This window comes from Ambystoma mexicanum, chromosome 11 (genome assembly GCF_040938575.1).
Source record: "Ambystoma mexicanum isolate Mex_15411 chromosome 11, UKY_AmexF1_1, whole genome shotgun sequence".
Lineage (NCBI taxonomy): Eukaryota > Metazoa > Chordata > Amphibia > Caudata > Ambystomatidae > Ambystoma > Ambystoma mexicanum.
In genome coordinates this window covers 1,252,355,752-1,252,373,260 of record NC_090934.1, presented here as the reverse complement: position 1 = coordinate 1,252,373,260, position 17,509 = coordinate 1,252,355,752, and the positions used below count along the sequence as shown (strand labels likewise).

At 51.8% G+C, this 17,509-nt stretch overlaps 1 protein-coding gene across 7 annotated transcripts in view; it reads left to right on the top strand.

Moving 5' to 3' along the window:
* The window catches only part of ZNF609 (zinc finger protein 609), a 1,443,811-nt gene that overhangs the window by 277,193 nt on the left and 1,149,109 nt on the right, over window positions 1–17,509 (top strand). The window lies entirely within an intron of this gene.

Sequence of the window (17,509 nt, the reverse complement as noted above, 5' to 3'; positions counted from 1 at the left end):
GGTGGGAGGACGCATTGTGTCTCATTGGGAGGCGTGGCAGACCATCAGAGAAGACAGATGGTCTTGTTAGTCGCTCGAGCGGGCTTCCGCTTACCTTTACCCCCTACCCCACCCCTCAACCCTCCTTTTCAGCTGTCGGGCTCACCCTCCATCAAGGCCGAGGTTCAGAAACTTCAGCACCTCAGAGCTGTGGAACCCGTTCCCCTCGGGGAGCAAGGGGAGGGCTTCTACTCCCGGCTGTTTATGGTGCCCAAACCAAACCAGGCTGGCCTGCGCACCAACCTAGACCTTTCCCAATTCAATCTTTTCCTACCCCAAGAGAAAATCAAGATGATCACGGCCAGCCAGATACGTTCCTCTTTGCAGATGGGCGATTGGCTCAGCGTGGTGGATCTTCAGGATGCAAACATGCATATCCTGATTTGGAATCCACACAGGAGATACCCCCTCTTCTCTTTGGGAGAGGAGCACTTCCAGTTTCGGGTGCTTCCTTTTGGCCTCAGCACGACGCCGCGTGTCTTCACGAAGATGATGTCGGTGATTGCGGCCTATCTTCGTCTCCAGGGTATTCAAGTGTATCCCTATTTGGACGACTGGCACTTACGCAGCTCTTGTCCGTTGGCAGCAGCGGGCAACCTCCAGTCTCTCCTTCAGCTCCTGTTCCATCTTGGGCTGTCGGTGAACTGGCGGAAATCCTCCATGACGGTCTCACAGGACCTGACTTTCCTGGGTTTTCGTTGGAACACGATCGACTGCCGAGTGTATCTGACAGGGGACAGAATGGCGGATCTGTTGGCCACGTGTCAGATGTTTGCGCAGTCGGAGAGCATGTCGGCCTGGTGGTTCCAGAGGCTTCTGGGCCTCAAGGCCTCGTGTGTACTGGCTCTTCCTCTTCCTCTTGCTCATCTCAAAGTGAGACGGACCCAGATGGCTCTTCGGAGTTCCTGGCGTCAGGCTGTGGACCCGGATTCCAAGCGGATAATGATTCCGGATTCCATGAGTGGACCTGGACTGGTGGTCATCTCTCAGCAACCTGTCAGTGGGCGCGGGGTTTCAGGACCCAGCCTCCATGGTGACGATCACGACGGACTCCTCCCTTTGGGGTGGGGTGCGACGTTAGATCTTCTTCAAGTCTCGGACCTCTGGTCGCCTCAGGACAAGCTCCTGCACATAAACCATTTGGAGCTTCTGGCGATCTTTCTGGCGCTAAAGGCGTTCAGACCGCTCATTGTCCGTTCTTATGCGGAGCACCTTGTTGACAATGTGGTATCAATGTATTACATAAACAAGCAAGGGGGAATGAAGTCTCCCCCTCTCGTGGACCTGTCCATCCAGATTTGGGATTCGGCTGTGCTTCATTGGCTCTGGCTGCTTGCCCTGCACATCCCGGGCCAGCTGAATGTCACAGCAGATGCCCTCAGCCGGCTGACAGTGGTCAGCTACGAGTGGGAGTTGAAGGCGGAGATCCTTTCATGGATTTTCTCGCGTTGGGGCACACCGGAGGTGGACCTCTTCGCCACAGCGGTGAACAAGAAGCTTCCTCAGTACGCCTCCAGAGGGGGGCTGGGAGCCTCCTCTCTGGGGGATGCTCTCGAGATTCCATGGCACAACATGAGAGCTTACGCCTTCCCGCCTCTGCCCCTAGTTCATCGAACAATTTCGAAGTTGAAGAACTCTGTGAACTGTTCTCTTCTTCTGATAGCCCCGTGGTGGCCGGTCAGGTTCTGGTTCTCAGAACTTCAACACCTGTCCGTGTATCCGCCGATCAGGTTACCAGTAACTCCCGATCTTCTCCATCAACGGGAACAACAGATGTGGCACCCCTCCCCCAATCGCTCAGCTTGGCGGCATGGTGCCTGAGTTCAAGTCTTTAGAGCATTTGAGTTTGTCTGCGGATAACATGCGCATTATCCAGGCAGCCAGGAAACCCTCGACCAGATCTCAATACAAGAGTGAATGTCTCAGGTTCTGTCATTGGTGTTTGGAGAAAGAGTTGGATCCGAGGGTGGCAACGATTGACACGGTGCTGTCCTTCGTATCCTCCCTAGCAGAGTCAGGGGTTCACGTTCTGTCTTGCAGGACTTATCTCTCAGCGGTTTCCGCTTACCTTTCTACAGACCTGTGTTCTTATACTCTAATCCGGTGGTGAAGAGACATTTTGCTCGCTTGACAAGCCTCTACCCTCCGGTTCGTTGTCTGCACCTGCCTTGGGACCTAAATGTAGTCCTGACGGCGCTGTGCCATAAGCCCTTTGAGCCAATGGCTACGGTTGACCTCAAGTACGTGTCCTGGAAAGTGTCCTTTCTGGTCGCTGTTACGTCAGCGAGGAGAGTGAGTGAGCTCCAGGCATTGTCGGTGCAGCATCCTTTCTTGGTCTTTCACAAGGACATGGTAGTCCTTCGGACAAACCTGGCTTTCCTACCAAAGGTAGTGACCGAATTCCATCTGAATCAGTTGATTTCCCTTCCGGTCTTTTTTCCGAACCCTGCCTCGAAGGCTGAAAGGGTTCTACACTGTCTTGACGTCCAAAGAGCTCTTAAGTTCTACCTGGACAGGACTTCCGAGCTTCAGAGTTCTCAACTTTTTGTGACCTTCGGTAACCCTCGGGGCAGGCTGGCGTCTAAGGCATCTATTTCCAGATGGATTGCCGCCTGTATCACGGAGTCTTTCACCATCCAAAAGCTGAAACCTCCTAAAGGTATCCATGCACACCTGGTGTGGGGCAAGGCAGCCGCGGTTGCTTTTCAGAAATATGTTCCCTGGGAGTCCATCGCTACAGCAGCTACTTGGGCCCCCCATCTGCTTTCTGTAAGCATTACTTCTCAGCATGGGGTCTGGCATGGATTCACATGCTCATGAATATTCCCCGTCGTCAGGCTGGGAATCCTCGGTAAAGAAAAAAAAAACCAGTATCAGTTTCGTTTCTGATCTGTCTTTCGTAGTAATAACCAATCACTGGTCTCTGCGTCATACTGACCACAGCCAATGACTGCCCTCTACCTAAGCACCGCCTCTGGCAGCCATCTTCAGATTTTTACCGCACGTTCATGTGTTGGGATCCTCGTGCTTTTGCTCTCGAGCGTTAGTGCTATTTTTTCACATTTTTTCTCAAAAAACTTCGTTTTTTTCGGTCAAAAGAGCCTCAAGCTCCACCGAATCTACATCCGATCAACGGGGACCCGTGTCGGATTCGTCTGCGCCCCTCAAGGGTGAAGATTTCGTCGAGCTACGCTTTTGGAGGACTCCAGAAGTTTCTCAGGCCCGGACATGGCCCAGGAGAAGGGAAGCTCGACGCCCGGAAAGCTGTTCAGGATCTGCCCTGGATGCCAGCTGCAGAACGTCTTTAAGGAGGACGAACACTCCTTTTGTCTCTACTGCTTACATGAGGACAAGACGCACGTGGAGAAGGACTGTGCGTTTTGCGGCAACATGTCGGAGCGGACCATGAAGGGTGCCATCAACGTCTCGCCAACTGGCTGGAAGGGAAGAGCCCGTCAGGCGAGAAGAAGAGGAAGAAATCCGAGCGGTCTTCTAAGACCTTTGAGGACGCCCCGGCGACGGGGGTCCAACACAAGGCCAAGCACCGCGAGTCCGCTGGCACCGGGAGCGCCGAACGGTCGGGCTCTACGGGCGCCAGGCAGGGCGCACCCTCCCCGGCACCTTCAACCACGAGCCAACGCTCAGGGTCGGGTAAGAGGAAGGGCGAGCACCCGGCGAAGCTCCTGGAGAGGCCCCGGTCGAGCTCGAAGGCCCCATCGGAGGGGGAGCGAGGCAGTGTCCCCCCCCTCGAGGATAAGGCGGTGAGCGCACCTAAGGTGGTGAAGGCCTTAATCCATCCGGCCAAGCCCTCTATCGATACTGTCGCGGCGGCCCTGGCTCAGCCTGTGGAGGCTACACCAGTGGTGGCGACTTCCGGGCTCAGAGTCTCCCTGCCACCTCGGAGGGAGTCCTCTTTTGTGCCCATCAATAGGACCCCCGTGAAACCCGCGGCGGGGAAGAAAAAAGGGGGGCAGGGCATCGTCGTAGATTTGGCCTCAACCTCAGAGGAAGAGCTGATTGAGGTCTTAAGCCACGGCCTTGGCGTGGAAGAAGACCGGCCCGTCGGGATGGATCCCGACGCAGGTGACGACGACATCGTCGAGGGTGCCGACGGGGCCCCTGATCGTCCGTCGGATTCCCCTCTGCCAGTGCCGCAAGACAACTCGGCGGCCATTTTGTTGGCTATACAGCCCTTATGTTCAGAGATAAGGACGAGACTACCGTTGCCGACGGAGGAACCTTTCCCGTCGGGGATCCTGAACCGGGACCTTCTGGTGCTCCCCCGCCCAAGAAAAGAAGGATTCACCCTCCACCTCCTTTTCAGCCGTCGCGCCCCGTCCACCCGAGGGGATGATACGGGGACTGACACGGCAGCGACGGGTACGGACGACGAGGTATACGACGAGGATCTACCGTCACCTCCCACCAGGGCTTCTCCGCCCGACGAGATTGGATCGTTCCACTCCATGATCGCCAGGGCATCCGAGCTTTTCCAACTCTGCCCTGAGGAGAAGAAAAAGCAAGGATTCCTTTATCAACGGCGCGAGGCCAAGAGGAAGACGGTCCTCGCGGTGCCTCTACTGGACGACATTTGGGATGAGGGCCTCGCCCTCCTCAAGAACCCTTCCACGACGCCAGCTAGAAGAGACCGGTACGAGAAGAAGTACCGGGTCCCGGACGCGGCCCCCCCTGTGCCTCCGGGCGCAGCCTACCCCGGACTCCGTCGTCTCCGCGGCGGCCAGGAAGAAAGCGGGGGGGGGGGGTGCGGCCTCCACATCGACTTCCCCACCGAACGGCGAGGGAAAGAAATTGGACGCTATGGGACGCAGGGTCATCTCGTCTGCAGCGACGACGATTAAAGCGGCCAACGCCTTGGCTATCGTGGCCCGCTACGACAGGGAGCTATGGTACAAACTGGCTCCCCTGCTGGACTTCCTACTGGACGACAAGAGGGCGGATGCCCTGGAGATCCTACAGGAAGGCGAGGTGGCGTCGGACCCCGCCATCACTATTGCGACGGACATCGCCGACACTGGGTTTCGCCAGTTGGGCAACGGCGTTTGCCTTAGGCGGCGTGGATGGCTCAAGGCTACGGACTTCCGTCAAGACGTACAGACCAGAGTCCTGGACATGCCGTTCGATGGGAACAACCTGTTTGGGAAAACAGTGGACGATTCCCTTCAGGCCACTAAAGCGGACACTGAGACGGCCGGGCCCTTGGGGTTCTGCAGCAACGACGGAAGCCCTTTCGGAGCAGCGGAGGCAAGGGCGCCTCCAAAGGTTCCGGCGGCGGTTTCTCCAGCTACCGTCAAGCGGCCCGCTCGTCGTCTCAGGAGGCCTACAGAGGACGAGGCAAGTCTGGCGGACCCCGCCGTCGTCGCCAAGGAGGTCAAGGCGGCAAAGCCTCGTCGAAACAGGATTGAACTGGCCGTGGGGTCGGGCCCCCACCGAAGCACCCCGGTGGGAGGCCGGCTGGCGAGCTTCGTCAGCGTGTGGGAGTCCATCTCCACCGACCGTTGGGTGCTGGACGCCTAGCCCGGGGCCACGCGCTCGAGTTTCAAAGAAGGTGCCCGCGCGTCCCCCCCGTGGCCAGGAAAGAGCTTCACGTCCCTCAGCTTCTCCTGGAGGTAAAGGCGATGCTCAGGAAGGGCGTCATCGAACTCGTCCCAAAGAGGCTTCGGGGCTCCGGAGTTATCAAGGCGCAGAAGTTCCGGATGGTCACCCTCCAGCACGTCCTGGGGCAGCTGGAGGAAGGAGACTTCCTGTCGTCGTTGGATTTGGAGGATGCCTACTTCCATATTCCCATCCTAAAGGGGCACCGAAAATTCCTCAGGTTTGTGGTCCAAGGGCGTCACTACCAGTTCAAAGCCCTCCCCTTCGGACTACGGTCGGCACCCAGGGTATTCACCAAGTGCCTTGCACCGGTGGCGGCGCAGCTGCGCCGCGAGGGGACCCACGTCTACCCCTACCTGGACGACTGGCTCATCCGAGCCAAGACGAGGGAGCTCGCCGTGGAGCACACGGCAAGGACCGTCCAACTTCTCACGGACCTGGGTTTCTCCGTGAACTACGCCAAGTCCCACCTGGTACCCGCGCAAAACGCACTGTTTCTGGGAGCGAAGCTCGACACAGTGTCCCTTCTGGCCTCCCCGTCGGAGGAAAGGACCAGGTCCATTCTGGGCAAGGTACAGCAGATGTTGGTTTCCGACGCGGCCAAGGTGAGGTCCATCAAGTCCCTCCTCGGAATGATGTCTTCTTGCATCTACCTCATTCCCATGTGCAGGCTCCTGATGCGCCCGTTGCAGGAGTTCCTGGACGCGCGCTGGATCCAAACGACGGGCGGCTTCGAGGAGAGGATCACACTCGACGAGAGTTTCCGCCGAGCGGTCCGGTGGTGGGGCAACCGCGCGCATCTGACGGCGGGCATGGACTTCCAGACCCCAGACCACCAGGAGACAGTGACCACGGATGCCTCCCTGGAAGGGTGGGGAGCGCACACTGAAAATCTGCACGCGAGAGGCCTTTGGCTCCCGACGGAGAAGTCCCTCCATATCAACGTCCTGGAGCTCCGTGCAGTGTTCTGGGCCCTCAGGTCCTTCATTCCGTCCCTCAAGGGCAAGGTGGTGAGGATCTTCACCGACAACACCACCACCATGTTTTACATCAGGAAACAGGGCGGAACCAGGTCTCCAGCGCTGTCCAAGGAGGCGCAGGACCTGTGGCATTGGGCCGTCGCCCAAAGGATGTTTCTGGTGCCGTTTCATCTGGCAGGGATAAAAAACACCATCGCCGACTCACTCAGCAGGGAGCTGCGCTCGTGCCACGAGTGGGAACTACGGCAGGATCTAGTGGATCGCCTCTTCCGACGGTGGGGCACACCCCAGATCGACCTGTTTGCGACGGCGACGAACTCCAAGTGCCGGAGGTTCGCCAGCAGGTTTCCCCAGGCGAGGAGCATGGGCGATGCCTTCTCGTTCCCCTGGGAGGGCCTGTTCCTCTACGCGTTCCCTCCTTTGCCACTGCTAATCCGGCTCGTCAACCAGCTCAAGAAGTCGCGGTGCAGGATGATCCTCGTCGCACCTGCGTGGCCGAGGCAGATATGGTTCCCGGACCTTCTGGACTTGTCAGCGTCCACGCCAATCAAGCTGCCGGTGGACGCGGATCTACTCTCCAGGGAAGGAGGCGCCATCCTCCACCACGACCCGAAATCGCTGAACTTGCAGGCCTGGCTCCTGCGGCACTAGAGTTTGGAGGATACGACATACCGGCCGACTGCAGAGAGGTTCTTGCAAAGGCCAGGGCGTCCTCTACTCTTAAATGCTACGGACACAAATGGAAGAGGTTCTCTGTCTGGTGCCACGCACAGAAGATTAACCCTCTACGGATTACGGCTCCCCAAGTACTGCCGTACCTGCTGACGCTGGCCAAAGCTGGACTGGCACACGCGTCCATCAAGATTCATCTTGCTGCGATCTCCCGATACACCAGAACCACGGGCCGGACGTCCTTGTGGTCTCATCGTCTGGTGAAAGAGTTCATGAAGGGACTGTTCAGATCGTTCCCGCCGGTGAAGGCGCCGGCCCCGGCGTGGGAGCTCAACGTGGTGCTGACCAAGCTCATGGGACCTCCGTTCGAGCCTCTGCACTAGGCCCCGTTGAAGTTTGTCGTGGAAAACAGCGTTTCTTGTGGCCATCACCTCCGCACGACGGGTGGGAGAGATCCAGGCCCTTTCCTGCAAGGCCCCGTACTTGACTTTTCTCGACATGAGGGTAGTGCTCAGGACGCACCCCTCCTTCATGCCCAAGGTACCGTCGGACTTCCATCTCAACGAACCCTTGGTGTTGCCTGTGTTCTTCCCGTCGCCTTCGTCGCCGGCTGAGAGGACTTTGCACTCGCTGGATGTGGCCAGAGCGCTGAAGTTCTACGTGGACCGCACGAAGTGTTTTCGGAAGACGTCACAACTCTTTGTGAATTTTGGACCTGTCAATCAGGGGAAGGCTCTCTCGAAGGCTTCCATTTCCAGATGGCTCTCCGGCTGTATCATGTGCTGTCATCGGTTGGCAAACCGACCGCTGCCTGGCCGTCCGAGAGCCCATTGCACCAGAGCGATCGCAGCTACCACGGCGTTCCTTTCTGGTGTGCCCCTGCTGGACATATGCAGGGCTGCTACGTGGAGGTCGACGCACACCTTCACGAAATTCTACTGCGTCGATCGGGATTCCAGAGAGGAGTCCAGGGTCAGCCAAGCAGTGCTGCGCAACCTGTTCGCCTGAGGTGAGCCTGGTGAGGAGGTAAGATGCTTAATGTTGAGTTTGATGTAATGCTTAATGTTGAGCCTTTGCCACCTCCCGTGGTTGTGCATGTGTGTACTGCTATGTATTCTTTATTCATGAGCATGTGAATCCATGCCAGACCCCATGCTGGAGAAGGAACAAGTTACTTACCTGTAACTGTTGTTCTCCAGCATGGGTCTGGCATGGATTCACATGCGAACCCTCCCGCCTACCCCTCTGCGGCTCTTCACTTGGTCATACTGCCACTTCACGTGCTTCCAAATCTGAAGATGGCTGCCAGAGGCGGTGCTTAGGTAGAGGGCAGTCATTGGCTGTGGTCAGTATGACGCAGAGACCAGTGTTTGGTTATTACTACGAAAGACAGATCAGAAACGAAACTGATACTGTTTTTTTTTTTTCTTTACCGAGGATTCCCAGCCTGACGACGGGGAATATTCATGAGCATGTGAATCCATGCCAGACCCATGCTGGAGAACAACAGTTACAGGTAAGTAACTTGTTCCTGCCTCGATATGAGCTCTAGAGCTGACGCTCAGTTTGGTCAGACTGTGCTAAAGAACCTTTTTCAGTAAGGGGTATTTCCATCCACCCATAGTTCCTGTAAGGAGTGCTTGGGAATCTCCCACAAGTATGGAGGAAAGGGGACGGCACGTAGGAGTATTACCACGTTACTCACCGTAGTGACCCCCTTACTCCTATTCCATAGTCCCCTTTCCTCCATACGCCCGCCGTCCCCTCTAATAAGGTTCCTCTGTTATTGCTAATGGGTCTTGGACCCTGCGAAGGTGGGCAGGGTTACGGCCGTGTGCCGGGCCCCGCGCAGGAAAGAGGAGGGCCAAATTTTTGAAAAAAATTTGGATGCTTTTTACAAAGTGCTCCGGTCCCGTCCCACAGGACGGAGAGATGTCCCACATGTATGGAGGAAAGGAGACTATGGACTAGGCGTAAGGTGGTCACTATGGTGAGTAACCTGGTAATTTGTAAATTTTGGACCTGTGAACCAAGGGAAGGCTCTTTCCAAGGCTTCCATTTCCAGATGGCTCTCCGGCTGCATCATGCACTGTCACTGGCTGGCAAACCGACCGCTGCCCGGCCGTCCGAGAGCCCATTCGACCAGAGCGATCGCTGCTACCACGGCGTTCTTGTCTGGTGTGTCTCTGCTGGACATCTGCAGGGCTGCTACGTGGAGGTCGACGCACACCTTCATGAGATTCTACTGCGTCGACCGGGATTCCAGGGAGGAGTCCAGAGTCGGCCAAGCAGTGCTGCGCAACCTGTTCGCCTGAAGGTGGGCCTGGTGAGGAGGTAAGAGTTGCTTGATGTTGAGTTTATGTAATGCTTAATGTTGAGCCTTTTGCCACCTCCCATGAGCATGCTGGAGAAGGAACAAGTTACTTACCTGTAACTGTTGTTCTCCAGCATGGGTCTGGCATGGATTCACATGCGAACCCTCCCTCCTACCCTTCTGCGGCTCTTCACTTAGTCATACTGCCACTTTACGTGCTACCAAATCTGAGGATGGCTGCCAGGGGAGGGACTTGGGCAGAGGGCAGTCATTGACTGGGGGCAGTATGACCCAGAGATCATTGATTGGTTACTACTAAGAAAGACGGATCAGAAACGAAACTGATACTGATTTTTCTTTAACGAGGATTCCCAGCCTGACGACGGGGAATATTCATGAGCATGTGAATCCATGCCAGACCCATGCTGGAGAACAGTTACAGGTAAGTAACTTGTTCCTTGTGCCATACGTTGGATCGAGGTTGCTGGCAATGATAACGGGACCAGGAACCGTTATGGTTATCCTGGAGGTGGACGGCATGGGCGTGGAATGCCATTACAGCATTTCCCTATGGTTTGCGGTTCAGTGCCCAGGAAGCAGTTGTGGACTTCATGCCCCAGACGAACGGTAGGTGGGGAATTGTGCCTTGACGCCTGTTGGCGCTGCAGAGTTCATTTTGCAGTTGTTTTGGAGGGGGTTTGGATTCCTTTCCTTCATCCGTGCCATAACAGGATGTCTATTTGCCTCTGTGCAGTACTTTGTGTTAGTTGTTTCCGAGGCCTGTATTATTTTGTCTCGTCTTTATGTGGTGGCCCTTTGTGTGTAGGTTGATCGGAGGTGTGTGTGGTATATGAAGTAGCATGGGCCTGTGTTGATGTGCATTATTGAGACTAAGTGTGTATGTAAAATGAACGTTTGCAAAAATTAGATTGAGTTGAGGATTTGTTTGTTTTCAGTTAGTGTACTTAAGTGACATTGCGAAATTGTCACTTTCTTGTGTAACCTATTTTTCTTTCAGGCGAGGCTGAATTGTTGGGATTATGGACTCGTGGGTGGGGGTACTTGCGTGTAAAGTCAGGTCGGGTTGGCACTGTAGGGTCTGGAGGGACTCGTGGGTGGGGGAACTGACGGGTTTTGATTCTGCTTTGATAGCAGCTAAAATGTCTTTGTTGAAATGACTTTGTTGTACTAACTTTTATGTTTCAGTGGGATTGCTGTTGTGATTCTGATCTCCAATTGGGTTATTTGCATATTTACGCCAATGTTTTGTGGTTTAATATGTCCTCCTGTCTCGTACGTAGCATGGGTTGCGTGTGGTGTGTGAGGGTACCCATCTAGGTTGTGTGCGGTATGGGCCACACATCATAGTATGGTAGTGAGGAGATGAAATTGTACGGGCAAGGACTAGGGGTCCTGGGTTGTGGCGTTGGTGTGCTGCAGGGTTGCAGTTTGGCTGGACTAGGGGTCCTAGTGGTAGCATTGGTGTGTTGCTGCAAGTGCAGTTGGCTTGGGCTGGCTTGGACGTGTGGTCCTTAGCGGTAGGGTTGGTGTGCTGCGGTGGTGTAGTTTGGCAAGGACTAGGGGTCCTAGGTGTGTGTTGGTGTACTGTCTATGGCAGTTGGTTGGGATTTGAGTCTCGTATTGTGGTGGTTAAGGTGGTGTTTTTGCGCAGTCTGGTTGAACTTAATTTTTCTTAGGGGTGTGTGGTTGTGTTAGGTGTGCTCTTTATGGGTGCTGTTGTGGACTGATGTTGGGATGGTGTGCTTGTTGCTCTTGGTGAGCTGGGATCGTTCCCGGGGGTGGCATCCCTGGTGCCCTAGGGTGGAGACTAGGGTGGAAGGTTGTTTGTGCACGGATGGTTTGGTCTGTTAGGCAGTGTACTTTTGGGGAACGCTGGGGCGTGGCAGGTCCCAGGTTTCAAGGGGCAGCTTGAAACAGGTGGTAGTGCTTAGTTTATGATTTTCGTTTCTAGAGTGTATTTCCAGTTCTGGTTTTAAGGGAGGAGTTGGCCCTTATTCGACTTCGGTGGGTTCCTCATTGTTGGTGTTTTGTGGGGAAGGTGTGGAGTTGGAGTGATGTTGGAGCTGGATATGTCCTTGTGTAAGCTGGATATGTCCTTGGTGACTCGTTTTAGATTTTGTTGTCCAATTTGTTTGTAGGCACAGTTAGGTGTTTATTCTTGGGGTGCCATGTAGGTTATTTATGTCCCATGGTTTGGTGCCAATGTGCGGTTGGGGTTGTGAGCGAGCTTCAGGTGGCAGTTTCTTTTCTCGCCAGTGAAGTCTGGTTAGTTGGTACATTTACGTGCTGGCCACACATGTATGTAGGGGATTCTGTTGGGTGATTTGTTTTAGTTGAGTTTCTTCTTGTTCAAGAAATGTAAGGAGGGAGAGGTGTTGTAATGTGTATCTGAGGTGGTGACATCAATGATGGTGGAATGTGGTGATGTCAGTGTGTATGGAGTGTTGATATATTATGCTCTGTATGCAGGTTCCATACTTTACAGTTGAGACCTTAAACTGGCATGGAGGGAAGTGCCTGTGTCATCCTGGCTACTAACATACAATAAACCTACAAATAACTTACCTGCTAGTTCGGGTGTTACTTCAGGTACCACGTTATTACAAACACCTTCCCATTCATGACTACACCCTCCTTGTTCCTTGAATATTCACTTTCTCAGGCTCAAGGTTATCTTCTTGGCACGGAAGGCATTTTCTTTCCCCAACTTCAGGGCCAGAGGGTTTTGAAAACAGACATGGCTTTGAAGTTGTATATGAACAAGCACGGGATCACTCACTGCCCTTAGCTGTGTGCTGTTGCTTGGAATTTGGTGATTTCTCGTGGTATTTATAGTCTAGGCAATGCACGTGGCAAGTATGGACAATGGTGGAGCGGACTTCCTAAGCAGAGTGGGAGCTACAAGATCAGGTCTTGAACTCCGTATTCGGAAGACATTATCAGTTTGGGGACCTTGGATTTACTCAATGTAGTCTCTTTTCCGTTCTCTCTCGAGCACTGTCTCCAATATGAGGGGGGAAGGGGGAGACATAGGCTGTTAACTACTTCTAGAAGTTTCCCCAAACGGTCTTTTCATCCTACCCCCTTTTCTGATCAGTAGCTTAGCCTTTTATTTGTCATATCGGCAAAACAATTGAGTGAACTTCAGTTGCTATTGCCTGGTGGAACTGTACAGTGTTCCACAAGAAGATGGTGGTTTTCGGACCCTTCCATTTCATCAAACTTGGGTTTATTTTAGTATGAGCTGAGGAATCATTTTAATTTTTTACAAAATCGGTCATTTGAGGTGTAGATGACTATGCATCATCCCAATGAGAGAAGTGCTCTAACATTATATACAAACATAACAAAACAATCTGAATCTGTCTTTTCGAGATACTGCAGCCGTTCACTGGGAAAGCAGGCTTCTGTGGTCCAGAAGGTTTTGTAGGTTTCTTGTATTCTGGAGACCTACAAAATTGGGAAGATTCTCATGTCCGGCATTCACGCACGTTCGGTTAGGTCGGAGGCAGTTCTGTGACATTCTGGCAAGACATGTTCCCCTAGTAGGAAGTAGAACGATGACTTGGTGGCTTCTGCAAGCCTTGAGTGCAGGCTTTCAGCACCAAAGTGATTTTTAACAGTGTCTTTTTATTACTTTCGATGAGGACCTAGAATCCGCTGCGCGTTTAAGTTCTTTGCAGAACTATGCAGTTTGGTTATTGGCAATTTAGCTAAAGTAGTTAAATTAGCAGCGCTCTGGATTTGGGTGCTTGATTGTTTGGTATGCAGTGCAAATCAATCAGATAGAGAAATACTGCTATAAGTCCTACCTCAGTTTATCCACGCGCCTAACCTCTGTGCCAAGCTGCCACAATATTCAAGGTTCATACACATTCGGCATTGTTTACTGATATATGAAATCACACTCAGTCTCGTGTCTCGGGCCCAATTCCTCCTCTGCACGGGCATGAGAAATGGCTAGTCCATGACAGTTTTGATTTATTTAAACACGCGGGCTTTGGGGCAATTTTTTACAAGGACCATGCCAAAGGTAAGGCATTGGATGCAGTGAGAAGGATGCCATAGATTCTACTGGGCAGTTCAGACACTTTCTGTTTATGGAAGCCGGGGCCGTCTGCACCTGGCTGTCTGTTTCTTGAAAGTTACGGCCATTAACGTCTCCTTCACTCTTCCGTGCTGTGCGGTGCGGAACTTCCGTTGCTGCTATAGTATTGCAGGAGGCTGGTAGTTTGATGCTCGTGCTGTCTATACAGAATCCAGCCGAGTCAAACCAAGCGATGTCTGCATACGAAGTGAAGATGGAGCAGAGAAGAGGAAATTAGTGCTGGTCGATTTTGTATTTTTTTTTCCCCCCTGACAGCCCCCTGGGGTTTGAATAATTCAAAGGGGGAGGCAGAGAGGCGGAGTTTGTGAGTAATGTCTCGCTGAAACGGTGACCTGTAAGGGTCGGCATTGATTCAGGAGCGATGTCAGATGCACACAGTGCAGGGAGAGAGCAGTGGAAATGCGATCCTGCGCTCTTGGCCGCCTTCGGGGAGCTGCTCTTTGGGCCCTGCTGATGGAGGGGACACGTCAGTCGTTGGCCCCGTACTTGGAAGCGAACAGACTGTGCTAACACTCCCGTCTTCACAGCCCATGGAAGTCGACAAGGGTCCCCGACTTCCCTATGCTACTGCTCCCTGTACTCCTTGAACGCTGGAACTATTCTAAGGGTGTCTATCAACGTTGTTTGTCATGCTAGTGATTTTACAAAAACACATGCCAAAACCAACAATTCCAAGCGCAGACCTGGTATCCTTTGGGTAGGTAATGTAGGTTGTCATCTATACTTGCTTGCTCGGCTGAGGTCCTGGCTGTCCTCACCTTTGCTGTAGAGGGATTGCTTTGATGACTGGTAAGTGTCATGTCTGTGACCAGTTCTCGGCCTTTGCTGCATCCTTAACGCATTAACGCATGCAAGGTCCCTGTTTGTTGCCTCAGCAAGTATGTAGTAGGCTGAGGCAAAACAGTACCACCGAAGGCTGGAACCTAAGGGGTTGCGTGTACAACTTTAAAATAGCTTCCATCTTAAACGGAGCTCCTGGTGCTTGTGGTTTCCAAATGGAGCTGCCCAGGAAGACAACCCGCACTGTATGTTTGGCTTGTATTATTTATGTACTACCCTCGAAGAAATACTACTTTTATACACGGCTTCTAATGACTCTAACGCGAGGCAGTGTCTTTTTGTCTAAAGCTTGGGGCTAGGTTGTGTGTAACTTTCCTCAGCAAGATTTCTACTTCCCAAGGACCAGAGCCCTGCGACCTGGAAGATGGCATAGCTGGTGTTGCTGAATCTGTGATCTATATCCTAAGGTTATTTGCTGTCAGAGGCTGGGTCTGTTAAGGGTATTTAGTGTAAACTGAGGATAGTTCTGTGTTAGAATTGCTTACAAAAATGTCACCTCCGTCTCTAGGATTGTATTAAATCATAAGTACACCAGAACAAGAAAGAAACATACAGGGACTCGAGGGCTGAACATTACAGGATTTTCTCTGACAAGGATACAAAGGGGTGACCCTTAAGTTTCATGTTTCCCTCCGGGATGCCACAGTGGTTGGTTCCTTGCCTCCTGTTGGTTTCTGGATCCTCTGGTAATTTGGTATGTACGGTTGATCTTAAAGCGATCAGTAGCCTGATGTCCCTGTCAGTAAGGCTTTATTTTAAAATAATTTTTGTAGTGTGTGAGGTCTGCTTGAATGAGTTGGGTGATAGTAAAAGAGCCTTCTTGCAGTTTGTGTACAGGATTTCACCTTGTCCTTTTGCTTCTGCCTGTTGTGGTATTCATTGCCACATTGCTTGCTGGCATGACAAGGTTCTTTCCTGTGCTAATGATTAGTGGACTTCCCACATCCAGTTTATCGCTGTCTCAGTCTTATTTGCATGGTGTGAAGTCCCAGAAGATAGCTCAGCGGCAACGTGCACGCCTTGGAAGCAAGACGACACGAAGCAACACAGGTTCGTTCCCCGGGTCCGCGCTTAGAAACCTCTCGGTGTTTAAGCGCATTATAAATACGCAACTAAGACAAAAACAATTACACAGCTTTAAAAAAAATCCTTTAACAGCGCCTCAATGCCCGCAGGCTGTGCGAGCGCTTTAAAAATGTAAAATAAAAAATAGATTGAATTGTGACCTTCGATATGTTGCGGTTGGGCATAGCTGTAATGGGTCTGTCTTTGAAGGTTTGCAGTTATTCAAGGTGATCTCACCAGTGCTTCACTGAGATGAGGACTTCTTGCTCGTGACTGTTGTCCTGAAGTCTTGTCACTGTATAGTTTCCGACTCTTAGGGTGTGTTGGGATGCCACTGGTGTGATGTTTCTTCTTGTTCTGCCAATAGTTTGTCTATAGGGCTATCGCAATCATTATACCAACCTGAAATAAGTGTCGCCAAGCACTGCAAGGCTTTTTTCACCTGTAAAATTTAAATATTTTATGGTACCAGAAGGCGGTGGCTCTACTTGTGCTTCTGAACTTCACTTCAGATGTGGTAGTCTTCCTCTTGGTACAGCATCCAGGCCTTGCACATTATTAAAAACCCCACTAGACCCGCAGGGCAAGTTGCTTAGTTTACATACTCGATTTAAGAGAAATGCACTTGCCCCAAAGTGACTGGTGACAAAATATTTACCAGTGCTTTTTGTAAAATGGTGCATGTCGCCATAAGCACACTTCATATTTGGTGCAATGCTGCCCAGCATGCACAGTGAAACTTGCATTTGCCAATTTCTGCAAAGTGCGTTTGCAGTAAATGAAAAATAAGTTTCTAACATCCCCATACTCGCCAGCAAGGTTGAGTATCCTGCAAATGGTGCTCGCCTTTCATAAAAACCTCTTGCCAATGCTGGTGGGCTAGTAGATTTCGCAAGCCCTGCCATCAACATGTTTTCTTTCATCTCCATGCATTTCAGTCAGTCTATAGTAAAGATTGTTGTGACTGTAGTCAATGCGTTACTCGGCTGATCCTGGTCCAAGTTTATATTTTTGTCAAGGAAGGTATTGTTTTTCCATCACCTCAGGTACACAACTGTACATTTGTGTTCTCATACACAGAGGCATAGCTATGATGGGGTATAAAGGCTTAAAATTCCTTCCATCTAAACTGTGAAAGTAGGAGACTAAGTTATTACATGCAAGTCCCATTTACCACAGTGCCACCCAGTAGCTATCAGTGTTCCTATAGACACCACAGTATGCTTGGATCTCTGCTCTGCCTAAAAAGCAGACATCACAAAGTTAACCCTTTCTAATAGTGGTCTTCCACTTTCAGACTTATTACAACAAATGTTGCATCTCCATACATATTTATCACAACAAAGGTGAGCACTACCTTTGGTGGTTGTGACTATTTCATTTTGTTGTGCCCATCTTGCTCTGATTATTTTTGATTTTTGTTTTTCTTTTTGTTTGCTGGGGTTTTCTTGCATGCACTTTGTACGGTTGCCTCTATTGGACGCTTTAGCTTCTGTTCTTGCCTGATGTATGTTCCATTGTCTAGTCTTAATGCAGATGCTGTATTTTACTTCATGCATTCCCCTATTCCATCCCTGCTCGTGCACTTCCTGAATAGCTGGCTGTGTCCCATTGCACTCTTGCAGGGGGATAGTGTTGTTTTGTAGCTGTTCTCGCACAATTCTGAATGCAGGCAGTATTGTATTGTCTTTAAAGAGTGACGCAGGACTACGATTGTGGTCATTATAGGCCGGTGGTCGGTCAAAAAACCGAAAACAAAATATCGAATCACCAAAATCCCGAATCCAAAATCTCGAAAAAAAAATCTCGAATTATTTATTTATTTATTTATTTATTTATATGTATTTGTGGGTTCAG